At 39.5% G+C, this 26,408-nt stretch overlaps 1 protein-coding gene across 2 annotated transcripts in view; it reads right to left on the bottom strand.

Moving 5' to 3' along the window:
• The window catches only part of lingo2 (leucine rich repeat and Ig domain containing 2), a 438,908-nt gene that overhangs the window by 29,021 nt on the left and 383,479 nt on the right, over positions 1 to 26,408 (bottom strand). The window contains exon 1 of one of the 2 annotated variants that reach the window (XM_072435300.1): positions 5,024 to 5,204. The exons of the other annotated variant lie outside the window; for it this stretch is intronic. The gene's annotated coding sequence lies outside the window, so the exon portion shown is untranslated. Of the gene's footprint in view, positions 1 to 5,023; positions 5,205 to 26,408 lie in introns of those variants that run through there. 2 annotated transcript variants of the gene reach the window in all.

Below are 26,408 nucleotides of genomic sequence, written 5' to 3'. Positions count from 1 at the left end.
GTGTCACCGGAGATTCTGTGAGAGCTAGATCAATGGTGTCACATATCAGAGCGCCGTTTAAGCATGAAAGACACTTGACTTAAAATACAGAAACATTTTTAGAAGTTATATTGGAATATTTTACCTTAATGTTGAAGGGCCTCAACCCTGTGCACATTATAAAGTAAAATCTGTTTTGCTCCAGTACAGATATATTTTGTAAAAGCATCTATTCAGGTGAAAATTAAACCAAGACGCTTTCTCTGAGTCTAATTTCAGTGTTTTATCCTACGCTGTTAGCATGCTAATGTTTGTTAGCTTTACCATCACGGCACAGTGAATATTTAGGATGCTGAGAATGCTTTAGGTAAGTGAGCGATACATGTGGACTATTACTGAGTTTAAAATGAACTAAATCTTTTTTTCACGTTTTAAGACATTTTAAATAAGATATAGCGTAACCATTTTGCATAATCATGCGGTGAAATTTGCATTGATAAAGTATTGATAATTCTGTAGGTATTCTTATAACAAAAAAAGAATGAAGCATGTTAATAATCTTGGTCCAGAAATGATTGGTAATATGATCCAAAAAATGAATACCCACAACGCTGCAAATGTGAGTGTAAACCAGCTAAATGCAAGAGCAAAAAGTGTAAACGGCTGGAACACTGCACAAAAATGTCTCACTTAGGCCAGAGTTTGTCAAATTTGTTAATTTTCTAATTAAATTGGCATGTAATTTTTTTTGGAACCATTTTTCTGCCAATATCAACTATGTCCAGGTTCAGTTTCTGAATTGATGACCTTACTGTTGTCATTGCACCCCCCCCCCCCATTATCTGTGTTTCAATGTTTTTCACAACCTTAGTATAGCGGCTTCTTTTCCCCTTTACCTTAAATTGTACACCCACTGCCTTTAAACATTATTTGACTTTGGGGATGCTACTTCGCTCTGTCCTTTTGCCATGCAGTATAATATTACGCTCACTGCCCTTTGAGCTTCTTTATCAGTGGACATAACACTGTGAGGAGGTACATAAGTTGGAGAACGCCTTGCAGAATACTATTTGACCCAAGTGAAGTTGGCCTGCTGATGAGCCGGGATCTGACTTCACACACTTACTATTTACTTTCCAAAACATTACTAACATAGACTTTTTGTCTGTTTTCGCTCCCACCTGTTTCCGCCCACAGTTTTTTCAGAGCCCTAAATCTAAAATGAAGTTTATGGAGATAAATGTAGAAGCCGCAGCTGTTGCGTGCGGCTTTGACTGGACAGCTCACATTATGGTCTGAGTCAGAGCTCATTTGATGCTCATCATTTTGACAGCAAAGACTGACTTGTGTTCACTCCCACACAGTTCTTTTTTTTTCTCTAAATTCACATAATCTAAATAAATATTCAACAGAGCCACCAGGAAAAGTGCTGCTAACACATGCTAAATGTGTTCTAACCACTACACACTGTTACCAAGAGGGGGCAGCAAACCTCAAGTAATCTGAGCATTCTATGTGAAAGTGAAAGCTGACACAAAATAAGTTATAATACATTAAAAACAATGCAAATATGTTCCAATGTATTTCCAAAACCAAGTGTGGTATTTTATGTAATAGAATAAGCTCAAATGAATATATTAAAAAGTGAATTAACAAAATAAACTTAATCAATATTACAAATCAAGATACACTTAGTCGAACGGCCCCAAACATAACTCAATAACACAACCACTATTATTGATTAATATATGATCAAATACAAGTAACATATAAGAGTAGCACTTTAGTTGAGGGACCTGTATTAATAGTTAACTAATAGTAAAATGCATAATAAGTGCTTAAATATGTATTATTATTATTTTGTCTAAAGTTGTATTCAGCATTCAACTATTTTCTTCTTCTAAGGTTGTGTTCATTGCCATTATTAGCTATATATGCTTGTGTTAACATTGCAACTTGTCACAGTAATAAGCATTATGTATTTTAGAAATAGTAATGAACAATTTCCACATAGTTAGCGCCTTATACATGGTCCCTTAAAATATGTGGTCCCTAAACTAAGGTGTTAGCAAATTAACAAAATATGAATAGTAATGATTTTCATGCTAAAAATTAAGATTTATTAAGATTAAGATAAGAACATTTTATTCCCCCCCAAAAAGAAGGCAAATTCCTCTAAAACATTATGTACAGTTTTTAGACAGTACACCACAGCATACTGGGAAAACAGCTATAAATAAATAGCTCTCCAGAACAATTGTTTGTAAGACTTTAGAAAGCACAAATGCCTGGAACTAAAAGAGCAAAGCTTAGCTGCATCTCTCTAATTAATGAATCTTGCTCGCGCCATTCAAAATAGACATGAATTGATCTTTATGTTCAGCACTTGCCAGTTGCTATGTTAAAAAGACTTGTACATTAATTGGGTGCGTTCATGACTATAGGATAAACTATAGGAGATGAAGACAAGGTTTATTTTAGAAAATATCCAAGATTGGGTCAACAAACTCGCCATTGTGACTTCTAGTTTAGGAGAACACCCTGAACTCTTTTTTTCCCCTTTAAACTACCCTTTCCTCTTTTATAACGTGGAATATGTGGACTTTGTGGACTGATGTCAGTAGAACCACCTCCTCATCAGTGCGGGGAAGATCAAGGAGACGGTGTTGGACTTTCACAGACGCCACTCTGCTGCCCCCTCACCAGTGAATATCCAGGGACGGGACATTGAGAGAGTGACCCATCATACATGTACCTGGGTGTTCATCTGAACCGCAGCCAGAGCCATTCCTGAGGAGCTTCTTTTTAGTAATCTTCTTTGTAAATACTTTTGATTGATTTTTTTTGAAAGAGTGAAAACTGCTGCACCGCCTGCCCCGTTACAGTACGTCACGGTAAATGTCGGACCACGCAGGCTCAGACCACAGACAGCAAATGTCACGACAGAGAGCAGTAGATTTTGTTCACGCTGCAGAATCCTACGTGTATCACAACAACTGAGAGAAGAAAGGAGTACGTCATGTCGAAGTAGTGGAAAAAGAGCTCGAAATGACTCAAACATGCATGGGTCACTCTAAATACAACTTTGGATGCATAAATGAGAAGGGAAAACTATTTTAACAGCTCAACATTGACTCTCTCAGGGTTCAAAATCCGGTAGTTTCTTCAACTTGAAAGTAATACATTGCATTTATTGGTTATTGAAAGTGCACAATGTAACCCGTATTGCATTGCCTGGAATGCTACAAATAAATACATTCATTCATACTGCGTGCTGACTCATTTCGCCACGGATCTGACCTGTAACTTGACCTGGTTGCATCTCCTGCTTGTCTCCATGGACTCGTTTAGTGCTATTCTTTGTAACATTCCAGACATAACGCGAAACTAAACTTCAACACCCTCCCATCAGAAAGGTTACATTGTGCGCCTTTACAACACAACTTTATTATTATGTTGTGCCCATTATTTTTTATTACTCTCCTTGTACTATTTATTCCCTTAAACAGTGATGCAGCACATTTACAGAATATGTTATTTCTTTTTTTATGTCTGTGGTCGTCCCAGAAAGCATGTCCCAGAAAGCCAGTGCTAAAATAAAATGAGTAAATACTACATAGCTGGGAGCGCTTGGAGAGGCCGCCAACTCTGTGAAGCCATAGTAACAGAAGCGACAGAAAAGACGGTACTTTTCTGAGCCTTTGGGATTTGAACCTGTGCGTCACTATCAGGTTTTAACATAGATATGAGTAGAAAGAGCTGAAGGCCATGGGTGACTCTAAAATTAACCTCTGTGAGAACCGAGTGATCAAACTGGACCAAAATATGGAATTGTACACAACAAACTGTGCATAGCGGATTTTGAAATACCCAGAAGATTGATTTGGTATTGCTTATTATTGGCTGTTCCAAATATTAGACAATGTGGGATAATAAATGCTAGAGCATTGCCAAGTTTTTTTAGTTTATAAATCCTTGTATAGTAATAGCAGTGATAGCAGCAAAAAATAGCAATAGTAATCGCGAGTATTTTCAACCCTAATATTCCACTTCCAAAAAACTGTATCTGGGACACAACATTCCTGCAGTGGAAGCAATAGATGGATACCTTCGGAATGTTCTTTGGGCAGCAAGGAAAACAAACGCATGGCCAAGAAATGGATGACTCAGAAGGGGCCAGCTATCAATGACTGAAATTTTTTTTAAATATATATATGTTTCCCATTTTTGCTACACAGCTTTAAAAATATTTTATTTACATTCTTCTATTTTATGTCTTCAACTGTTTTGTGATTTTAATGATTTTTTTCTAGTTATGTGAAAATGAGAGGCAGGGCTTCCTCTCTCACACAACCAGGCTGCTTTTACAATTTATGTCATGGGGTAAAAACACTGCAAGAAAATGTTTACCCCAAATTATATATTACACATTAAGCTTTTATTTTATTTTTTCCAGGTACTTAGTGTTGAACTATATCATAAGCAGATCAGATCATTAATATTGATCTAAGACTGCTTAATAATTGAAACAGGTCCACTGACTTCCTGTTCAAAACTGCCGAACTAATAAGCCTCTTTATGGTGTCATTTTGCCGTAACAAGCAGCAGATTGTCATTTACATTTTTTTGGTTTCTTGTTGCTAAAAAATGAAAAACAAGTGGCTACGAGACATTTTAGAACTCATGTTTCACTCGGAGTCTTCATTTTTCCAATAATCACAACTAGTGCAAGGATGTAGGTTGACATAGGGGGAGGGTGAAAACAGGACTTTTCAAGCCTCAATCGCAGGACAATACAGAATTACCTCACACATGCAAGGATCAATTAAAATACAACTTTGAGTAAACTAATGAAGAACAAACAGCGTTTTAACAAGGCTAAAAGCTCATTAAAGTGGATCAAGCAGAATAAGTCCTCTTTAAAGCGTTTGTATCACACAGAATGCCAGTATAACGTCGCACACATATGTATCGTACAGAGATCCACAACAGCTTGTAGCACTCCACAGTGCTAACTCTTCTACCAGGAGGGATGGAAACATACCCAGGCATCTGCTCACATGTCTCCAGGCGTCTCATTCCACTTGGCAGAGCAGCATCTCCAGCAAATATCTGGCGGACATATCTCCACATCTCTCCTTCGTCTCCTCCGAGCGCTGAGATCAGCCAGCGCGCAGTCCTGTCCTCGCATGAAGCACTACGGCTCCTATGCCTCTCCTCTCCTCCCTCCTTTCCTTTCCTTTCCTATACCTCGTGTCTCCTCCCCTCCTCCAGCTCCGACAGCCAATCAGAGCGCGTGGCTTCTGACCCTGTCGCTCAGTGCAGAGTAACTGGTCCCATTGTGGGGTTGGGGGAGACGATAGAGTGCTTCAAGCCTGGCACTTAATGTGAGAAAAAAGATGGAGGGTTTTGTTTTTACAGATTATATTTGGTTGTAGATTACAGAAAAAAGAATAATCATAATAATGTTTGGAAATATAGAAAAAAGTAAAGCTTCTTTCTAACATGCCGGTGTGAAAATGCTCACACTTGGATTCATTGGCTCTTCATTTTGATAAATCTTGACCTGTTTTTTACCTGGTCAAATTAAAGTGAATGAATGAATAAATAAATAAATGAGATATTGGATTGGATTTGATTGGTTATTATAAGTTGCAAACGGTTTGTTCTACAATAAATCAAAAGGGAATTGAATTTCTTATGTAAACTAGCCACTTTCAATTATGAATACTAATCAATATTACAAGTATTGAAACTACATTGTTATTTGAGCCACTTTTGATTAAAAAATAAAGAAAAGAAAAACAAAATCACATTACCAGTGACCTTTACTCACCAGTTTTGAATGACATTGAGCTTTTTTATTTTGTATCTTTCTAACAGTTTTGCTTTATATTTTGCCCTGTTCTGTTGTATCAAATTTGATTTTACTATTTCATGTGTTGTGCAAACACTAGCGCAACTTGACAAATGTAAAATAAATTATGAAATAGAAATGCAATGAAAACATTGCAAATAGCAGGTGTGTTTGGAAGCTTTCTGCTCGTCTTCTATTCACATCACGTGCCTTTTGTTTACATTGTGCTTCCTTTCAGGGCCGTGCAGTCGTAGCACTTGTAAATAAATGTTCTGTTGTTTTTTCCGTCTGTCCCTGAGTACGGCCTTTACAATCAGCAAGGTCAGGATGGATATATTTAATGCCATACTGCGGCACTTTCCAGATAACGCAGTACATAGAAGGCAAAGAGGAAAACGCATATAAAGCAATTTAAGTTGATTATTTTCTAATTCCTGATTATTGATGCAACCACCATTAATCACTCACACACCACGATAACGAATCTCCCATAGTCAACACAACCTTTACTACCTAAACCACTTACATTTACACCAGGGGCCACCAGGTACGTTTCCCTGAGAGCCAAAACACATCCATAGGCTCCACAAATTAACATGCCGTATGTGTTGGTAAAATGTACAAACCATTTTTAATGTTAAGATCCTTTTAAAACATGCTATTTTGTGATTCTCTATCCAATTTACAACATATATTAAATACCCACAAATATTGTATAAGGAATTAAGGTATTAAGGTATTATAAAGTAAATGGCAAAATACATAACCATGGCATGGAGTTATATGCACAAGAGACGGGCATAAATAATATGCCACTTTGTCTATATCGAGCCTAAATCAGAGCTAAACATGATCTCAAAGGAGACTAAACCATGCATAAAGAAGTTCTAAACAATTATAAACATGAATACAGTTGTCGCTGCACAAAACGGGATAATCAAAGAGCAGAGAGCCCTGTCTACCACGAGTAGAAAGACCACAGTTTGAGAAACACTGGTCTAACTTCCCAAACCAGCTCCTTCAGATTGAAGGTCAAAACTGCTTGCCAAACAAAAACAAATACTGCTGGACGAATGAGGGATTACACCAATTTGAATAAAACCTAGAAAGTGGCATTGCAGCCAAAATGTTCAGTAGCTCCCAGCATGCATTGCACCACAAGTAAACAACAACCATAACTGAGAGCTGTATGCAAAAGAGTTGGGCATAATTAAGGCTCCTCCTCACCTCTGTCTGTGAGAAAAAATGAAGCAGCAGGAATAAAGGATAAATTTATACTGTATTAGGAGAATAGAGGGCGCTATTGAGCTATTGCAGATCCATAATTTAGACCTGACTGCCATGCATATATTTCTAGTTTGTTAAACAACGAAAATCACACATTTGAAAAAAAACAAACTTGTTTTCGCTTTATCTCTGTTTGGTCCGGGCCGACTTGTGGCGTTTTTTCCCGTGGTCGATCACATATATCTGAATCCATTTTCAATGCATACAAATGATTGATAATGAGATCAAAAGAACAGCATTTTTATTCTATATCTTTGGTGTATATCTGGGTATCAGATGGAGACCTATATCCAATGGGAATCCACAATGTTATACCACATTATTTTGCTAAACTAAATTACCATAAGAAACCAGTCAATTTAACTAATCTCATAGAATTAAAACATACAAAATCATACGGTATTATCTGAAAGATACAACAGATTTTGGCTGAAGGAACATAATTTTTGCTTTTTCCCACTCAAGACATATCGGCCAAAAGGTTAAGATAATTCCCTCTCAATAACAACAATAAACCCTCTGAGGAGAATCTAATTTGCAGTCACTTTTATAGCAGACTGTTAATTTTCATGGTCAATACCAGCTCGACCCCAGGGATTCCGAGCCATGTACGGATTACAGCGTTTTATTGGATATTGATTGGTCACATGACAAATGCCAGCAGCTGGGTCAGGGAGATAATGTCCGTAATGTCTCTCGTAGGAATGTTATCTTGCACAATGATAAGGCTAATTTAGGAAGCGTCAACCTGTTCACGTCCAATTAGCTTAACCAAAGTATCCAAAAGGAATGTTCGCACACGGTTCAGCCAGCAAGAGGAACTGGGACCATACCACATCCCATTTTAACAATGTTGGGACAGTCCAATCACAGTTACTAAGTTGAGTTGAGGAAATCGAAAATGATATTATTTGACGGACTGTGGACTAGGTGGGACATTTATGTTGGTCTGGATATGTTCTGTGATTTTGATTTGTTAAATGTCATTTCATATTTTATTTTGTATTTTTTCGGTTGTGTTTTTGTGTTCCAATGTGTTCAAATTAGATAAAATTGAGAAATTAAATAAATAAATGAAAAAGTAATTTGTGTTGACATGATGCGGTTCCCTGCTCGGCGCACTCTGCATCCCAACTGTGACTGTTGTGTTGGACAGGCATTTTTGAGTAGTGCCACTCATACTGCACGAGTTACTGTCAAAGCCTGTGAAAGTAGCACTCGGGAGACCATGTGCTCATATGATAACAAACGATACAGTATGGACAGGAAAAATGCGGCGTCCGACGAAAATAGAGCCTGAAAGAATAATTGAAGCACCTGGGCATATTTTCACTGTGTTTCCAATAAAGTAGTCTTGAGTGGCCAGATAAGTTAGTTTTCTTCCCTTCAGTTTCCTCAAAATGACCCTCACTTGTAACCTGCTCACACCAGACTGATCTGTGTCTTTGGATTGAGTTCTTCACATTAATCATTCTGGGAAGGCAATCGTTGAAAGCTGTCGGGATGTAAAAAACAATACTTCACACTGGTTGGTTGAAGCAACACAAGAGCAGAAGCAGCAGAGAAAATCTAAACTGTTTAAATCCAGTGTTCAGAAAAGCACAGTCCTCTTTCTCATCCACAAATGTACAAAGTGCCATTATGTTTTTGAAAAACAAAATAGTCTGTATTTTTCCTAAATTACAGACTCCCTAATGTTTGTTTTGGTTCAGTTGTTTTGGCTTCCGCTCGAACCACAATGCTGCTCTGTGATTGGTTCCAGTCCGACCTGCAGGCACTAAATGCCATGTGATTGGCCCGTTAAACCACTGGTGCGTACTGAGTTTGTGAACTCTCAAAAATCGCGAGATTTTACTCACGTGTATCAAAATATGTTGTCAAAAGCACAACAAATTTGATACTAATCAAAACTCAAACAAGTATTGAAAACAGATACTCAAGCATAAGCATGTATCAATACTGAAAAAAGATGAAAAAAATTAAAATCACATCAATATGAAAATAGGACCTTTCCAGTCTTTCCAATGATCTTGATCGATTTATAAAACTAGTATAAGACCACATAGTAATATTTATTAAACTATTATTATTTTGCGTCAATAATTACATTCTATTTTCCACAAAGGAGAGTTTTCAATTGCCATTGTGGTATCAAAATGTGTACTGAAAATATACTTTTGTATAAAAATCGAGTTTGAAAATTTAGTTTTGTGACTATTAAATGCCAAAACAAAAGTGTTGTTAAGGTCATAAATTTTTAGCAGACTTGTTCTTATCATGTCGGGGCTTAAACTGCCTCTGTTCAGCAGCTTAGCAACATTAACTCCAGCAGCCATTGTTTATAGTCCGAACTTCTTTTTTCTTACAGCGTGTCCTGATCGCTAAGGCCTCGGGATCGACCTAAGAACAGGCCCTCTGGCTCCCCTAGTGGCCGAAGAGGTCCTATACATTCACAATCAGAACCTACTTACAGCAGACATTAGTACTTACATGAACCACAGTAAACCATTTTAGAATCTACCAAAGCAGTGCGCACATAGCCATTATCTGTTTACGCACGCAGCTCGTTTGCTCACATAATCACTTTGCACATCAGTGTCCTTGTAATTAACCCAGCACTAATCAGGCCACGAGCAAAACACAACACAGCTTTTGTTCAGCGCACATGGACAACCCTCACACCGACCGACACTAACAAATACATCATTAATATCTGCAACATTTCAACTACAATTTCCACGACTGCTAACCCTACATTTGATCAAGAAACGTTTGAGAAATTGCTCCACATTTGGTTGACTTCAACAAAAGCTAGGTGTGATGAATAATCCATCAGAAAATTATCAATCGTAAATTTGTTCAAATGTGTTAAATTAATATTGTGGCTAAATGGCTGATAAAAATTTAGTTGGAAATAAGTGTTACCGTATTATCCACCAATGGAATATAACATGTTGTCATAATACAAGCGAGATAAGATTTGTTTTCTCATTTTAACAACAAAAACTCAAAACGAATCGAATCAAATCCAGATCGAAGTTATTTTGCATTGTACATAGTGTGATAATTGATGGGAAATGGAGGCAACAGCTAGCGGCAACGTGGGCTCGGAGCTAGCGTCACCCAAGCTAGCATCACCTGAGCTAGCGTCAGCTGTGCTAGCGTCAGCCAAGCTAGCGTCATCCGTGCTAGCGTCGCCCGCGGCAGCTAGGCGAACGTCAGCAGCAGAACAATGTTGACTAGTGAAAACAGCATGGAACAATGTCGCCTGAGTTTAATCAAAGCAAACGAGCAGCGTTTTAATTAAAGGCCTCTCTCCCTTGCACATCGCCCCTGGTCCAAACAATAGAATGAGATTAGCGAGTAGCAAGTTTATACTGCAAAAAAGGACTTTTGCATAAACTTAAATGACTCGAATGCAGAATGTTGATTACTTTTGTCTACGGTAGACTTATTTATTTAATCTAGATCTGAATAATTTGACTTATGATCTGTTAAACTGAAGTATTCTAATTTATGTCCAAATACAGTTGCTGACCTGTTTTTCATATTTAAAGTATAATTTTCTAAATCAACTAATTGATCATTTTCTTTACAATAAGAAAAAAGATGTTGATAGTAGTTTGAAACAGTTTTACAAGTCAAATTACTTTTTTAATCATCAAATTAAAGACTTCTAAAATAAATAATATTGTTTTCTAAAGGTGTGAGAGATTTTCATCTCAAGGAGCTTTTATTCTGAATGAAGTAATGAATTTAAGGCTGGGCAAAATAACACAAAAAATAATCCTGTTGATCAATTTCAATGTTCAATTCAATTTAATTTTGTCTTTCAAACACAAAATAAAAATGGTCTTCAGTATTGATAACATGATCATAAACAATAAAGACTTTTAACCATGGAGGAGATGCCCCAGCAGCACTGGCTGAAGGATGCAGAGGATCAATTTCCCTACAGGGACAATAAAGGCTAATTTAATCTAATCAAATCTAATCTATTGGCCATACAACACAAATTAAAAAAGGCTAATTTCTCCGTCTAATCCAAAGTCTGAACTCTTCTCCAGTTTAGCTTTCCTTTTGCCTAATCCTTTTCAGTCACTATCTTAACTATCACTAACACATTGTTACTGTTGATGTGATAATGTCAGTGTTAAATGTGATTGTAATAAACTCTTTTATTGACAGGATTGGTTGTGGAACTCTCCATTGAAAAGATCCAACTGTCCAAGTGATGATTAGAAATGACTGAATCTCGACCTCAATTAATCACTCGTATTGATTACCCAGCCCTAAATGGATGTATCTTTTCTCCTGGAGCATCTGCCTCCAGCTCCTCCATGAAGATGTTATGACTTGGCCTGGAATGTTCCACTGCATGGCATTGAATCTATCTTGCATTCCATCACTTATAGTTTTTTTATTGTCTTGAAATTAACATACTGTGAGAGGTCCCACCTATTCACAGATCTGACCTGTAACTTATCCTACAGAAGTCCCCAGTTTGTTTCCATGGATGCATAACATTACAATAACAACATCTATGGTTATGGAATGACCCTGAAGGCCCAGGCAGGTTTTACATGGATTCATGTGATGATTCTTGGCAGACCTCCTAGTTTGAAATGTATTCATATTTCCTTCCCATTTGTAAAAAATAAATAAATACAACATACAACTATAACATTTATGAAGAGAGTCAATCATTTACTTAAGCTTACTGGTTTACATTTTTTGTAACATTGCATTATTTTTTTCATTGCGCTGGTTCACCCAGAATATGTAATAGTGTCCTTTATAGAATTTGTGGGTTGTAAGCACGAGGTTATTCCATAATTATGTATTCCCCACATATTTGCTTAATTTAACAGCATCACCCCAATATTGTTGAGCATGTACAGTATAGCAGTAACCAACAGTTTCTCAGTTTTAGTTTAGATTTTGGCGAGTAAATTTGCTAATAGCAAGTGAAAAATTCAATTCATATTTTCTAGGCACATTCCCGCTGATGTGGGGATGAAAAATAAGCATGAACATGTCTACAAACCAGACTCCACTAAGCTCCTGCTGTGATTCCCAAATCTATTTTCAAGATGTTTTTAAACTATTGTTATAGTCACCATTGTTATATACATTTGGCTAATGCAATTCTTAATTTTTTTGGGAAATTGGGATTGTCACCTCTTGCAATCTAAATGGCGGTGGGTTGTTGTGAGTGGGTTTCGGGGATGGTTTGCCTCTCGGCTGGGCCCTGGGGTGCGAGGTGGGGGTGTGGGTGCTAATCAATGTTCTCAGCGAGGGGTCGCCCTGGCTCTGTAGAGACTGCGCTTGGAAATGAAGCTAGGGCTAATTTTGAGGTCAAAGGATGGGTATAATAGAGACTCTAAGTAGCAATTAGCATGCATAAGCCGTGCGTAAAAGACGGGCAGTCGAGAAGGAGTGAGGAATTTCATAGTGCTCTGAGATGCACAAGAAAATAAGATGTACAACGCGCGGATAAACCTTTCATCTGGAGAAGGCAACGGCGGTGAGCGTGACCTCAGTGTAATAACGGCGTGACCTCAGTGTAATAACCTCAGTGTAATAACAGAGTGACCTCAGTGTGATAACAGTGTAACCTCAGTGTAATAACTGTGTAACCTGAGTGGAATAACAGACCTCAGTGTAATAACAGCGTGACCTCAGTGTAATAATAGCGTGACCTCAGTGTAATAACCTCAGTGTAATAACAGAGTGACCTCAGTGTGATAACAGTGTAACCTCAGTGTAATAACTGTGTAACCTGAGTGGAATAACAGACCTCAGTGTGATAACAGCGTGACCTCAGTGTAATAACAGTGTGACCTCAGTGTAATAACAGTGTAACCTCAGTGTAATAACTGTAACCTGTGTGGAATAACAGACCTCAGTGTAATAACAGCGTGACCTTAGTGTATCCTCAGTGTAATAACAGCGTGACCTCAGTGTAATAACAGTGTGACCTCAGTGTAACCTCAGTGTAATAACAGCGTGACCTCAGTGTAATAACAGTGTGACCTCAGTGTAATAACAGTGTGACCTCAGTGTAATAAAAGTGTGACTTCAGTGTAACCTCAGTGTAATAACAGCGTGACCTCAGTGTAATAACAGTGTGACCTCAGTGTAACCTCAGTGTAATAACAGCGTGACCTCAGTGTAATAAAAGTGTGACCTCAGTGTAACCTCAGTGTAATAACAGCGTGACCTCAGTGTAATAACAGTGTGATCTCAGTGTAATAACAGCGTGACCTCAGTGTAATAACAGTGTGATCTCAGTGTAATAACAGCGTGACCTCAGTGTAATAACAGTGTGACCTCAGTGTAAGACCTCAGTGTAATAACAGTGTGACCTCAGTGTAATAACAGCGTGACCTCAGTGTATCCTCAGTGTAATAACAGCGTGACCTCAGTGTAATAACAGTGTGACCTCAGTGTAATAACATTGTGACCTCAGTGTAATAACAGTGTGACCTCAGTGTAATAACAGTGTGACCTCAGTGTATCCTCAGTGTAATAACAGCGTGACCTCAGTGTAATAACAGTGTGACCTCAGTGTAATAACAGTGTGACCTCAGTGTAATAACAGTGTGACCTCAGTGTATCCTCAGTGTAATAACAGCGTGACCTCAGTGTATCCTCAGTGTAATAACAGCGTGACATCAGTGTAATAACAGTGTGACCTCAGTGTAACCTCAGTGTAATAACAGCGTGACCTCAGTGTATCCTCAGTGTAATAACAGTGTGACCTCAGTATAATAACATTGTGACCTCAGTCTAATAACAGTGTGACCTCAGTGTAATAACAGTATGACCTCAGCGTGACCTCAGTGTAATAACAGTGTGACCTCAGTGTAATAACAATGTGACCTCAGTGTAATAACAGTGTGACTTCAGTGTAATAACAGCGTGACCTCAGTGTAATAACAGTGTGACCTCAGTGTATCCTCAGTGTAATAACAGAGTGACCTCAGTGTGATAACAGTGTAACCTCAGTGTAATAACTGTGTAACCTGAGTGGAATAACAGACCTCAGTGTGATAACAGCGTGACCTCAGTGTAATAACAGTGTGACCTCAGTGTAATAACAGTGTAACCTCAGTGTAATAACTGTAACCTGAGTGGAATAACAGACCTCAGTGTAATAACAGCGTGACCTTAGTGTATCCTCAGTGTAATAACACCGTGACCTCAGTGTAATAACAGTGTGACCTCAGTGTAACCTCAGTGTAATAACAGCGTGACCTCAGTGTAATAACAGTGTGACCTCAGTGTAATAACAGTGTGACCTCAGTGTAATAACAGTGTAACCTCAGTGTAATAACAGCGTGACCTCAGTGTAATAACAGTGTGACCTCAGTGTAACCTCAGTGTAATAACAGCGTGACCTCAGTGTAATAAAAGTGTGACCTCAGTGTAACCTCAGTGTAATAACAGCGTGACCTCAGTGTAATAACAGTGTGATCTCAGTGTAATAACAGCGTGACCTCAGTGTAATAACAGTGTGATCTCAGTGTAATAACAGCGTGACCTCAGTGTAATAACAGTGTGACCTCAGTGTAAGACCTCAGTGTAATAACAGTGTGACCTCAGTGTAATAACAGCGTGACCTCAGTGTATCCTCAGTGTAATAACAGCGTGACCTCAGTGTAATAACAGTGTGACCTCAGTGTAATAACATTGTGACCTCAGTGTAATAACAGTGTGATCTCAGTGTAATAACAGCGTGACCTCAGTGTAATGACAGTGTGACCTCCGTGTAACCTCAGTCTAATAACAGTGTGACCTCAGTGTAATAACAGTGTGACCTCAGTGTATCCTCAGTGTAATAACAGCGTGACCTCAGTGTAATAACAGTGTGACCTCAGTGTAATACAGTGTGACCTCAGTGTATCCTCAGTGTAATAACAGCGTGACCTCAGTGTATCCTCAGTGTAATAACAGCGTGACATCAGTGTAATAACAGTGTGACCTCAGTGTAACCTCAGTGTAATAACAGCGTGACCTCAGTGTATCCTCAGTGTAATAACAGTGTGACCTCAGTATAATAACATTGTGACCTCAGTCTAATAACAGTGTGACCTCAGTGTAATAACAGTATGACCTCAGCGTGACCTCAGTGTAATAACAGTGTGACCTCAGTGTAATAACAATGTGACCTCAGTGTAATAACAGTGTGACTTCAGTGTAATAACAGCGTGACCTCAGTGTAATAACAATGTGACCTCAGTGTATCCTCAGTGTAATAACAGCGTGACCTCAGTGTAATAATAGTGTGACCTCAGTGTAATAACTGCGATGTGTGATCAAATACGGGCTTTGTGCAGTGGTAAACAGTTGAGTTCTCTTGTGTAACCTAGTTGTATTTGTTGATGTGACAAAGAGGTGGAGACAAGTGGGAGCGTTTCACTCTAATACATTTAAGACTTCTGAGTGAACAACAGTGATTGTGGATGGTTAGATGTGCATTGAAAACAATGTCACATGTGTCTGCATCTGCATTTAAATGAAAATACAAATGTTCGCCAGTCGCCAGTCTATATAGATTAAATTTACCACCAATCGAATAGCAGTTTCTGAAGAAAAGATGAAAAATTGAAAAACAGTGTTTTTGTCAAATGAGCAGCCCAACCAGTCGAGGCATTTCCACTAGTCCTACATGGCCCGACTCTACTCTACTCGGCCCTGGTTTGGAGCATTTCCATCAGTTCTTCTTTACCTGTATCGGATATTTTTTTTTATACCTGCTTAGCCCAGGTTCTAACCAAGTTGAACAGTTTCTCCCCCCCACCCCAACCCAGTTATTAATTACTTTGCATTCGGGTCTATGCTAGCAAATTTGTTATTTTTTACAATATACTTTTGTCACGATGGGTTTTGGAGTACTAAACAGTTCAAACTGACACTGATTGGACAGAGCATACACATATAAATACATATATACACTATTGGATACTTAGCCTTTAAAAATGCAAATTATGACTAATCCAGAGGTTGCCAACTGGTACAAACCCATCGACCCCATTTAGATTCCAGGGCAATCCTTCCAGCTCCTCTCCAGACACAGCGAGGAGAGAGGAGACACAGCAAGGAGAGAGGAGACACAGTGAGGAGAGTATACACAGCAATGAGAAAGGAGACACAGCAAGGAGAGAGGAGACACTGCAAGGAGAGGAGATACAGCAAGGAGAGTATACACAGTAATGAGAAAGGAGACAGGGCGAGGAGAGAGGAGACACAGCAAGGAGAGGAGATACAGCAAGGAGAGTATACACAGCAATGAGAAAGGAGACACAGTGAGGAGAGAGGAGACACTGCAAGGAGAGGAGATACAGCGAGGAGAGTATACACAGCAATGAGAAAGGAGACACAGCAAGGAGAGGAGATACAGTGAGGAGATACAGCGAGGAGAGGAGATACAGTGAGGAGAAGAGACACTGCAAGGAGAGGAGATACAGCAAGGAGAGTATAAACAGCAATGAGAAAGGAGACACAGCGAAAGGAGACACAGCGAGGAGAGAGGAGACACAGAGAGGAGATACAGCGAGGAGAGGAGATACAGTGAGGAGAAGAGACACTGCATTGAGAGCAGAGACACAGCGAGGAGAAAGGAGACACAGCGAGGAGAGGAGATACAGCGAGGAGAGGAGATACAGTGAGGAGAAGAGACACTGTATTGAGAACGGAGATACAGTGAGGAGAAGAGACACTGCATTGAGAGATTAAACACAGCGAGGAGAGAGGAGATACAGTGAGGAGAAGAGACACTGCAAGCAGAGAGGAGACTCAGCGAGGAGAGAGGAGACACAGTGAGGAGAGAAGATACAGCAAGGAGAGAGGACACAGCGCGGAGAGAGGAGACACAGCGAGGAGAGAGGAGACACAGAGAGGAGATACAGCGAGGAGAGGAGATACAGTGAGGAGAAGAGACACTGCATTGAGAGCAGAGACACAGCGAGGAGAGAGGAGATACAGCGAGGAGAGGAGATACAGTGAGGAGAAGAGACAATGTATTGAGAACGGAGATACAGTGACGAGAAGAGACACTGCATTGAGAGATTAAACATAGTGAGGAGAGAGGAGATACAGTGATGAGAAGAGACACTGCATTGAGAGAGGAGACACAGCGAGGAGAGAGGAGATACAGTGAGGAGAGAGGAGATACAGTGAGGAGAGAGGAGATACAGTGAGGAGAAGAGACACTGCAAGCAGAGAGGAGACTCAGCGAGGAGAGAGGAGACACAGTGAGGAGAGAAGATACAGCAAGGAGAGAGGACACAGCGCGGAGAGAGGAGACACAGCAAGGAGAGAGGAGGTAAAGCGAGGAGAGAGGAGACATAGTAAAACTATGATAAATATTTACCGCAGGTTCTCGTGCATATTGGACTACCGTTACTCAAATAGAAGTAAGCAATGCCTTGGCAAATTGAGTAAATACTTCATTACTCTGCAATATACAGATATATTCATTTGGTCCTTGTCTCTGTAGTATCGTTTAAAGTCTTTTTCAAATTGCTGCGCTTTCGTCTCTCTATCTCTTTGAAAATGTGCTTTGTGAAGATGGGCCACACTGAAGGCGTTTGAATCCACTGCTTTTTAGAGCCACAATGGCGTCTGGTGATTAGCTTGCGCTTTACAAAACGGCTAATATTCTGCTGTAGGTTTCTTCCCCAAACCACTCTGAAAGTCCGCCGCTTCCTCGATAAGAAGGGGGAGAAAGTTTCTACCAAAAATGTATCAACCAAAGATTTCATTTCAGTCAAATAACTTTTCAAATTTATTTTCAAATTAATCCCAGCACTGCTAGTAAAGCCAATATTTCGCGGGGCTAAATAGTTTCCAAAGTTTCTTGATTATGAACTGTGAAGTCAGGAAACACAAAAGTCCAATAATGAGTGAGTAAGTTTTCAAAGTGTAAGTTTTGCTTCTATATTTTAAGCAGCAGGCAACAAGACAACAACAACATGATGCAATCTCAATTTAACACATAAATAAATAATATCTAAATAAATAATAGTGGTGGATGATTAGAAAACACACCTGAAGTTTCAGTTCTCCTTGGTTGTTTCAGATAAGGACATTTTCACAAAGGAAGCATTTATATAACGATACTGTCAGACTCTGAGCTAAAATTAACCAATTACCACAAAATCTGAACTTTCAGAAGAAGTAGATTAGTGTATTTACCTCTTCAAGGCACGAGAAAGATGCTGAGTTTCAAGGTGTGTTTACAATACATTTGAGTCAGGATCCGTTTGCCTGGATAGAGTTTGGGTAATTGTGAACGAACAATCGAACTCTGAACTGGATCAAAGAAGTGAACTTTGGTGCAATTGGTCTGAATTGTGAACGCTAACAAACCAGTGAGCGGAATAAAACCAGGAAGTGAGCCACGCTGAGACGCACGTGAGTCTCAGGATCAACACAAACTGTGAGATCGATAACGGGACAAATGAGACGCAGAAAGACGTGAAAGTAACAGAAGAAGGTCAGAGTCTGGTTTAACTATAATTGATGATGATCACTAGAAAATGTATCAGTTTCCAGTGCTTATAGTTACAAACATTGTAGCACATGCAACATAAAGTGGCAAAAATGTATTTATAGTTGTGATGTGTTCTTTGTTAATGTCATGTAGTTGTTTTGGTACTTCAGCTCAGCTGATTGTTTTCAGCTGATGCGGGGGCGGGGCTGGAGGTACTTAGGCACAGGTGCGTGCACGCTCTGGGTCTCTCCTCAATCTCCTCTCGTCTTCTCTCCTTGGGGGGGGGGACACACGCTCTTTGTTGGACAAGGCAAGGCTGCTGCGAGCTGGAAAGACTAGTGCGGACACCAGGCCAAACGGATAAAGGATTATTACCTGGAGTTTGGAGCGGTGCTTCTTTGCCTAGCGGATTGGACAAACCGGACCCAGTGCCGCAGACCAGTGAGAGCGTTCTGTTTTTTGTTTGTCTGCTTCACTCGGACACGCGCACCGCTGCACGCTCCACGACGCGTGTCATTCGGACTTTTACCTTTTTCCGGGATTTAAGAACTGTTTTTCTGTTTGGAATACCTAACGGAGTGGATATAATTTTTGACCTTTTGACTTCGGGAACTTTGGGGATAATTATGGACGCTGGGAGCACCTGCGCCAAGGGCACAGACTAAACTTAAAGGGGCAGTACACTTTTGTTGGAAAAATATTGTTATAATTTAAAGTTTCCCAATATAATTTGTTGTTTAAAGCTGTGTCTCTTTAATTTCCCGTTTTTTTAAAAAGCACATCACAGCGGCAAAGTATATTCAAATCTTAACCCAATATATTTAATTTTGATTGGTAATTTTCCCTTGGGAGTATTACAACAAACTGCTTTATTGTGGAAAAAGTGGTTGTGCTCATGTAGGGAGGTTGTGAAGAATCAATCCTCTATTAATGCTCCAAGTGCAAACTGCTCGCTGTGAGATGGATAATGTGTTACTGTCTACTTCCTGAACTCTTGCTCATGGTTCCTCTGTCGTTTCCTTCTCTCGTATCCTCTTGAGCGTTGGGACACCAAATATGGCACATTTGATCGACAACTGAAGAACCGAGTAGACGACGACGGAAGGAATGAAGGACAAGGACAGGAAAGGAAGTGAAGACACAGAATTGAGACGTACGCTTAATGATGTGCATCAGGTAGATGTCATTCTGATGGCCGATTCTGAAACACAGCGCCTCTACAGGCGCGGTGGGGGAGAAGCATCTCTCTGGTCAGTTGGTTCAGCTGATTAAAAGTTGTGAATACAACGACTCCGAAAGAGGCAATGGTGCAATTAGTCAGTTCAGTTTGTATTGTGAATACGACATAAGTGTTGTCACTATACCAACATTTGATTTCAACTCAGACTTGATGCTGGCAATACCACAATGATAATAAAATACTTTTTTTTTTTAAATAGAGGTTGTAATTTCTTAATTCTAGAACTGTCCAGGAAAGGTCCAACTTTGCCCAATTTATGACGTTTTAGCACGTATCAATACTTTTGTCAAACCTAAGTTAATGGATTGTGATTAAAATGATCTGGCTCTAGGAAAATCATCCTATTCATTGTTTGGTATCACGCTCACTCCATAGAGCATAGACAACCTCACTGTAAAGTGGATTATTTAAAGTTTAATGGATTAAACACCACATTTGGAGGTGCAAGATCTGACGGGGGTAAACAATGTCTTCAAGAGCACTCACTATGTCCTCAGCAGTTTCCATTTGTGTCCTCAGTGTGAAACAACATCATTTTGGAGTTGGACAGTCCATCTGCTGGTAGCACCAGTGTTTGCTGTACACATTACTCACTGCCTCATTCACTAATGTCAGACGCCTCCCAATTATAGAACAGAACAAATGGTGCTTCAACTTCACCCAAGCAATGGCGGGTGGAAATCTTGGTAGGACTTGAATCCACAATTTTGAGTTTTTTTTGTTAACATTATATATTATATTTAATAATATATATATATATATATATATATATATATATATATATATATATATATATATATATATATATATATATATATATATATAGAACTAGTGGTAAAAAGTACTGTTTTATAGATGTAAGCTGAATCTTGAATCTGACTTTCAAAAAATGATCAGAATTTATTGCATTTCGCAGTTATTTAAATGTCAACCGTAACGAAAACCTTTCTAAGGCTACCCCAAATAAATTGTCTGTTTGCTGTAACCCGAGTCAACATTTTTCAAGTGGATCAGACGGTAGGCAAATTCTTATTTTTTTTTTACTTTGAAGGCAAAAAAAGATCAACATTTTGCCATTTTTTTTGACTCGGCGTGACCGCCAGGGGTCAGGCTTCAACAGTCGATGGAAAACATCTATCAACCCGATCGACAATGATCCCAGACGCTGCTGGGCGTATTTAATTCCCAGAATGCATTGCATAAGTCAAATTTCACACCGTGATAGAGCGTGACATGTACTATGGATACTTCAGTAGCGCCGACAGAGGCAAACTAACTTGTAAAAGTCAATATAACGACACGTAAGCGTGTTTTGTTACATACTCATGGAGGTCTGAATATGTGACCGGCCGTATGAAACCCAGTTACATGTCTACCCGGAGACATTTTGAGTTATTCACAGATTCTGAAAGTGTGAATTCAAAGCTTTCCAATGATGTCTCACTCATGTAGATCTGATAATATTTGAGTATCATTTGAATGTATACAACTCTCAAACCCATTCACTGAGAAAACGGCTTCCAAAGTTTCTCACCGGAGCGAGCCCAGAGTCACAGGGGGACTCATTTGCATCTCATTGAGATAAGCCCTCCCCCCTGTCACACTGACACCACCTCCCCCTACAGCTGTCACTGAAGACTCAAGAGGAGTGTTGTTATTGATGGTAACTGGACTTGAATCAGAATTAGAAGTTAATATATTAAAATGGAAATACTTGGATTACAAAAGGCCCTGAATAGAATCAAAGAATCAGAATGAGAATAGGGTTCATTGCATTTGTCGATAAACATAATTCACAGGTGATGATTCAACACAAACAACAAAAAGATAAGATAAGATAAAATAGCCTTTAATGTTACAACGCAGTAGATACAGGGGGAAAGGACAGTAACTTATAGGAAGTTTAAAAAACACTCTTAATAGAAGAACTCTTATAAACAGATGCCAGGGCCAGGTATACGAACTGCAACGGGTCCATGGCTTTGAATATATGAGATATGAGATAATAGATATGATATGTACACCACCAGAGTCCAATTACATCAGAGATCACATCCTCATCCTCTTCTTTGTCTGTGCACTCTTCTGTGCTGTGACTCTCGGCTCTTGGCATCCAAGCTGTAAACAAATAACAGGACATTTAAGAAATGGCTAACTATTTCACATAAAACACTCATTAACTATTTTTTTTTTTTAACACAACGTGAGAGTTTCAATATAAATACCTGAAGTGCTGATAACTCTTGATCTTTGGAAGCCGTCTGAAGAAGTGGGATATTGAGGTGAGACTCAGGAGAGCTGTTTTCCACTACCTGATGACAAGGGCGACACTGTAAAAAAATGAGAACAGAAGAAACATATCTTAAGCAGAGAGCAGCACTGAAGTTTTGCCAGGCTAATGTTTACACATTACAGTAGTCAAATAATATAAACTAACCTCAGCGATGTCTTCCAAAGTGTCAACCCTGGTCTTCATGTATGCTCGCTTGATAATCTGATGATCTGTGCGTGGCCTGCAGCTTCTGATGTGTGGGAGAAGCTGTTTCCACAGTGATCTGAAGCTTGATTTACAAACTGCTGGCTCACCTGAAAAACAGATGTTGCTTATGGTTAATTATACTCTAATCATTAAAACACAAAAATCACCAAAATAATGTTTTACACTTACCACGCTCCTTAGCAGACTTCACGTAGAGACAGGTCATGTCAGTCAGGGTGTCTTTGCCAATTCTGAAAAGGGGGATAAAAGGATTAGGGTTAACAGTAATATGGGAATAACACGCTTCACAGATAACAGTTCACATTGTGACGTTAACGGTGTATTTAAGATGCAAAACGCTGAGATATTGGGACATCTGCCCTCGGCTAGCGGGGCTAGCTAGCTCACTTGAGATAACACTGCTCGTAAAAGCAAAACACTTGCAGAACAGCACACCAAAACATAAACATACACTCAAGTTTAAAACCGGCGCACATTAAAGTGATTAAAAGCGGGTGTTTTAGTCGCAAAGCTTACCTGGTTCAGCCGTCCTGTTGTCTCTTCCAACACCGTGCAGAGACACACAGGAAGCTGATAATGGCCAGGCTAGCGCGTGATTGGTTCGAGTGACGCAGTGCGTGCGTGACGTGCAACGTACGTAAGCCACGTGACCAGAAGTGGTATCGGGAGTTGTAGTTTTTTTCTCTTCCCACGCCGAAACAGACACAAAGCACGACCCACGGGTCAAGAAATACTACATAAGTAAATAATTTGTACAGACAAAACGCCGAAAAATAACCCGATAACATAGCAAAGTTTAGCTTACAACTTAGCTCCGAATAGCTGCGTTTAGCTCCGGGCTGCGGGGGTAACAGCCGGTTTAGCACCATAAAATAGACACAAAGCACGACCCACACAACCCGCGGGCCAACCCACGCCGAAAAATAACCCGATAACATGGTGATAACAGCAAGTAGTCACATTAAGCCCGTATTGCAGAGTGCACTGAAGCAACATGTTAGCTTAGCATTAGCTCCACCGGAGCAGACAAGTAAGATTCTAAAGTGATCACGAGACCGCCTTAAAACACAGCGTTAAAGCAATAATTTAGTAGTAAAGTAAAAGTGTACCTGAGTAAACAGTTCCGTTGCAATGTAGTCCAGGAAATGTAAGCTCTGAAGACTGTGCTCTGCAGACGGTCTGGAGTAATGAGAGAAGCACACAGGGCACGCAGCTGTAGCCATGCGGATCACAGCTGATTGGTGGAAAATGTAAACAACACGTTGGCTAGAAAAAGGTGACGCCCCCCAGGAGAGCAGGAAAAAGACCCGAAAACTCCACATTTTTAACAGCTTAATGTATACGTTTAAGACAACCAATAGTGTTATCTGAAGCACACAGGGGCTTATTCATAACTTCAACTAGCACATTCTGCAAAAAAACGAAAATTACAAATTTGGGGAAAAAAAAGTAAAATGCTGTTTTTCTCAGTTTCACCGAGGCCGACATGGTCCGACAATTCTCGTGGCGAGTCACATATGATGACGTACATGTGTTGCGCAGTGCGTTATCAGTCCTTTGGGATGAAAGATAGGTTTACCAACGTGATAAAATATTTGACACAGCAATTTTGGAAAGACCGCTCGGTGAGTCGGCGAAATGATTGAAAAATAAAAGATTTTGACGTTTTTTCAAAAAAATTGCTGATATTTTTTTTTCAGTCGGCTAGTTTCATACCGGGTCGGTCGGGTTACAGCAAACAGACATATTTTGCTAAGCCTAATTAGAAGTATTTTCACAGTTTCTTTAGAAAATGAAATCATTATTCTAATTGACTAAATCATTATCATTTGTATTGAATCTGTGTGGCCACATGTTTGACCAGCGAGTGTAACTGGCCTAGAATCTTTAGTGTCTTGTTGTAGTTGTACTAGTTTTTTTCCTTGTAGCACTAACCACTAACTTTTATTTTCCTCAACTCTTGATCACTGCTTCTTTGGTTTGTTCTCCCGCACAGAGCAACGCCGCACGTATCTCATGTTCGTAACATCAGCTGGTGATTTGAGCTCATCACATGACGACATGTATTTTATGTTCCCATTTTGCATTCATTTTCTACTATTTGATCCCATAAGGGGCCTTTGGTGGGGTACACCAGCTCGTTGCAGGGTAAATATAGAGACAAAGACACAGACAAACATTCAGGTATGTGTGTGCGTGTGCGTGTGTGTGCGCGTGTGTATACTTTTCCACATCGAGTCGCTCTGAAACGTATGCTGTTCCATAAAGAACTCATCTCGCCTGCTTTATATCAATGTTTGCCTTCTTTGTTGACTTGGGTTGACTGTGGGTCGCGTTGGAAGAAAGTCTATCAAAACACAATACAGCACAGAAGATCCAGCCATCCAAGGCTATTTATTTGTTCAATGTTTGTTCCAGAGCGAGAACATATAAGACGTGTCCTCTGGGGGTGATCAGCCATGACCGAAATGCTCCAGGTAGTGCTAAGTTCAATGAAGACAGTGAAGTGAGGTTGAAAGTCACACTACAACGTTTGAGTTGAAGGATAAACATGGGGATGTTATGAAGTCAGTTTAGTTTGTGTTGAGATTAATTTTAATTTAAAAAAAAGGTTGTGAAATCCATGTTTTTCTCTTGTACTTTTGCTTTGGCATCTCATGTTTTACTAAATTAATATAATGAATGTATCTACGGTACTGAAAGCACATTACTTTGGTGTTACCACTCCATCTTCTGGCACCAGGGGAATTACCATGGTGAAAAAAAAAATAAAAAATGCTTTCTCCTGGTACAGTTGTAATTAATGCTTTTTGTCGGCAGAGATCTGAGTCTGAAGATGATCTGTTTGACCTTTTGCCCTCAGAGGCAACCGTTGTTGTGATTTTGGGCGTTACAAAAATAAATTGAATTGAAATGTTTTTTTGTAGATATGCAAACATAGAATTCAAGTGTATTGTCTATCATTAAAACTATTAAAAACAACCTCAGAAAGAGTCAAAAATGTCTAGTGTAATCTCTCAAACAATAGTATAAAGTTATATTTCTGCACTGCTCTGGTTAATTTCATGGTTCGTTCACATTTTGTGCAATACTTGAACTGCAACCAAAAATTTTACAAGTAAAATCGTCGTGAATATCGATATTGCGACTACACCACGCTGAAATGCTAGCTAGGAATAGATCCTTTGACCTTCTCGCCCACTCAGCCACCTTGCCTTTGACTTCGGCGTGCGTGTGGAACTCTTCCTCTTGCTTTCCCGCCTGCTCTTCCCAGTTTTATTCTGCTGCCATATGGAAAACTTCCCAAACTGTGCTCCATTTGTCCCAAGGTGCCCCTCAGGCAGGAGTGTAAGGACAGAGCACTGAGAAGAGAGAAAAGTTCAGGGGAAAGGGCGCTGCTTCCAATCTGGCCAAGGAGGGAAAAAAATTAAAAATAAACGGTCTGCTGTGACGGGCCCGAGCTGGAGGGCGCTGTGGACGATCACGCTCCAGATGGCGAGGAGAGGTAGCACTTCCAAAATATTAATTACTCTGTGCGCGTGTGCTCCACACGGCAGGCGCATCAGAAGGTGAGAACAAACTATGGTCTGAGATGATTAAATACAACCGAGTGTGAAAGACCGATATATAATGACAAACTGACCTTTAACCATGGTATATTGTTGTTCTTTGGTCCTCAACAGATCTGGGGTCGCGTTGTGTTTCATTTACACATTTGCGTAACATGCGACGTGGTGATCATGTTACACTTGTCAGTCAAACGTAAAAGTTTACTAAAGCAGATGACTTTAGTACGTACCAAATATCTCAGAAATGTAAATCAGTTTCTGCTCTGTTTTATTTACTTGTGAATATTCATGGTACTTTTCGGGTACTTTTCCATTTTCTTGCTTGTCTCCATGGAGATGATATTTATTTACAGCCATCCAGTAGGGCTGAACAATTTTTGAAATATATCTAATTACAATTTTTCTTCCTTTGTGCTGTGTTTTAATAAAAAGTTCACAAGCATTAACCTTAAAGAGAAGATGAATAATAAACAAAT

This window comes from Eucyclogobius newberryi, unplaced genomic scaffold (assembly GCF_026437365.1).
Source record: "Eucyclogobius newberryi isolate DKJ021-1_F unplaced genomic scaffold, fEucNew1.0.hap1 SCAF_11, whole genome shotgun sequence".
Lineage (NCBI taxonomy): Eukaryota > Metazoa > Chordata > Actinopteri > Gobiiformes > Gobiidae > Eucyclogobius > Eucyclogobius newberryi.
The sequence above is the reverse complement of the archived record's forward strand: the minus strand, read 5'-3'. Positions and strand labels throughout refer to the sequence as shown.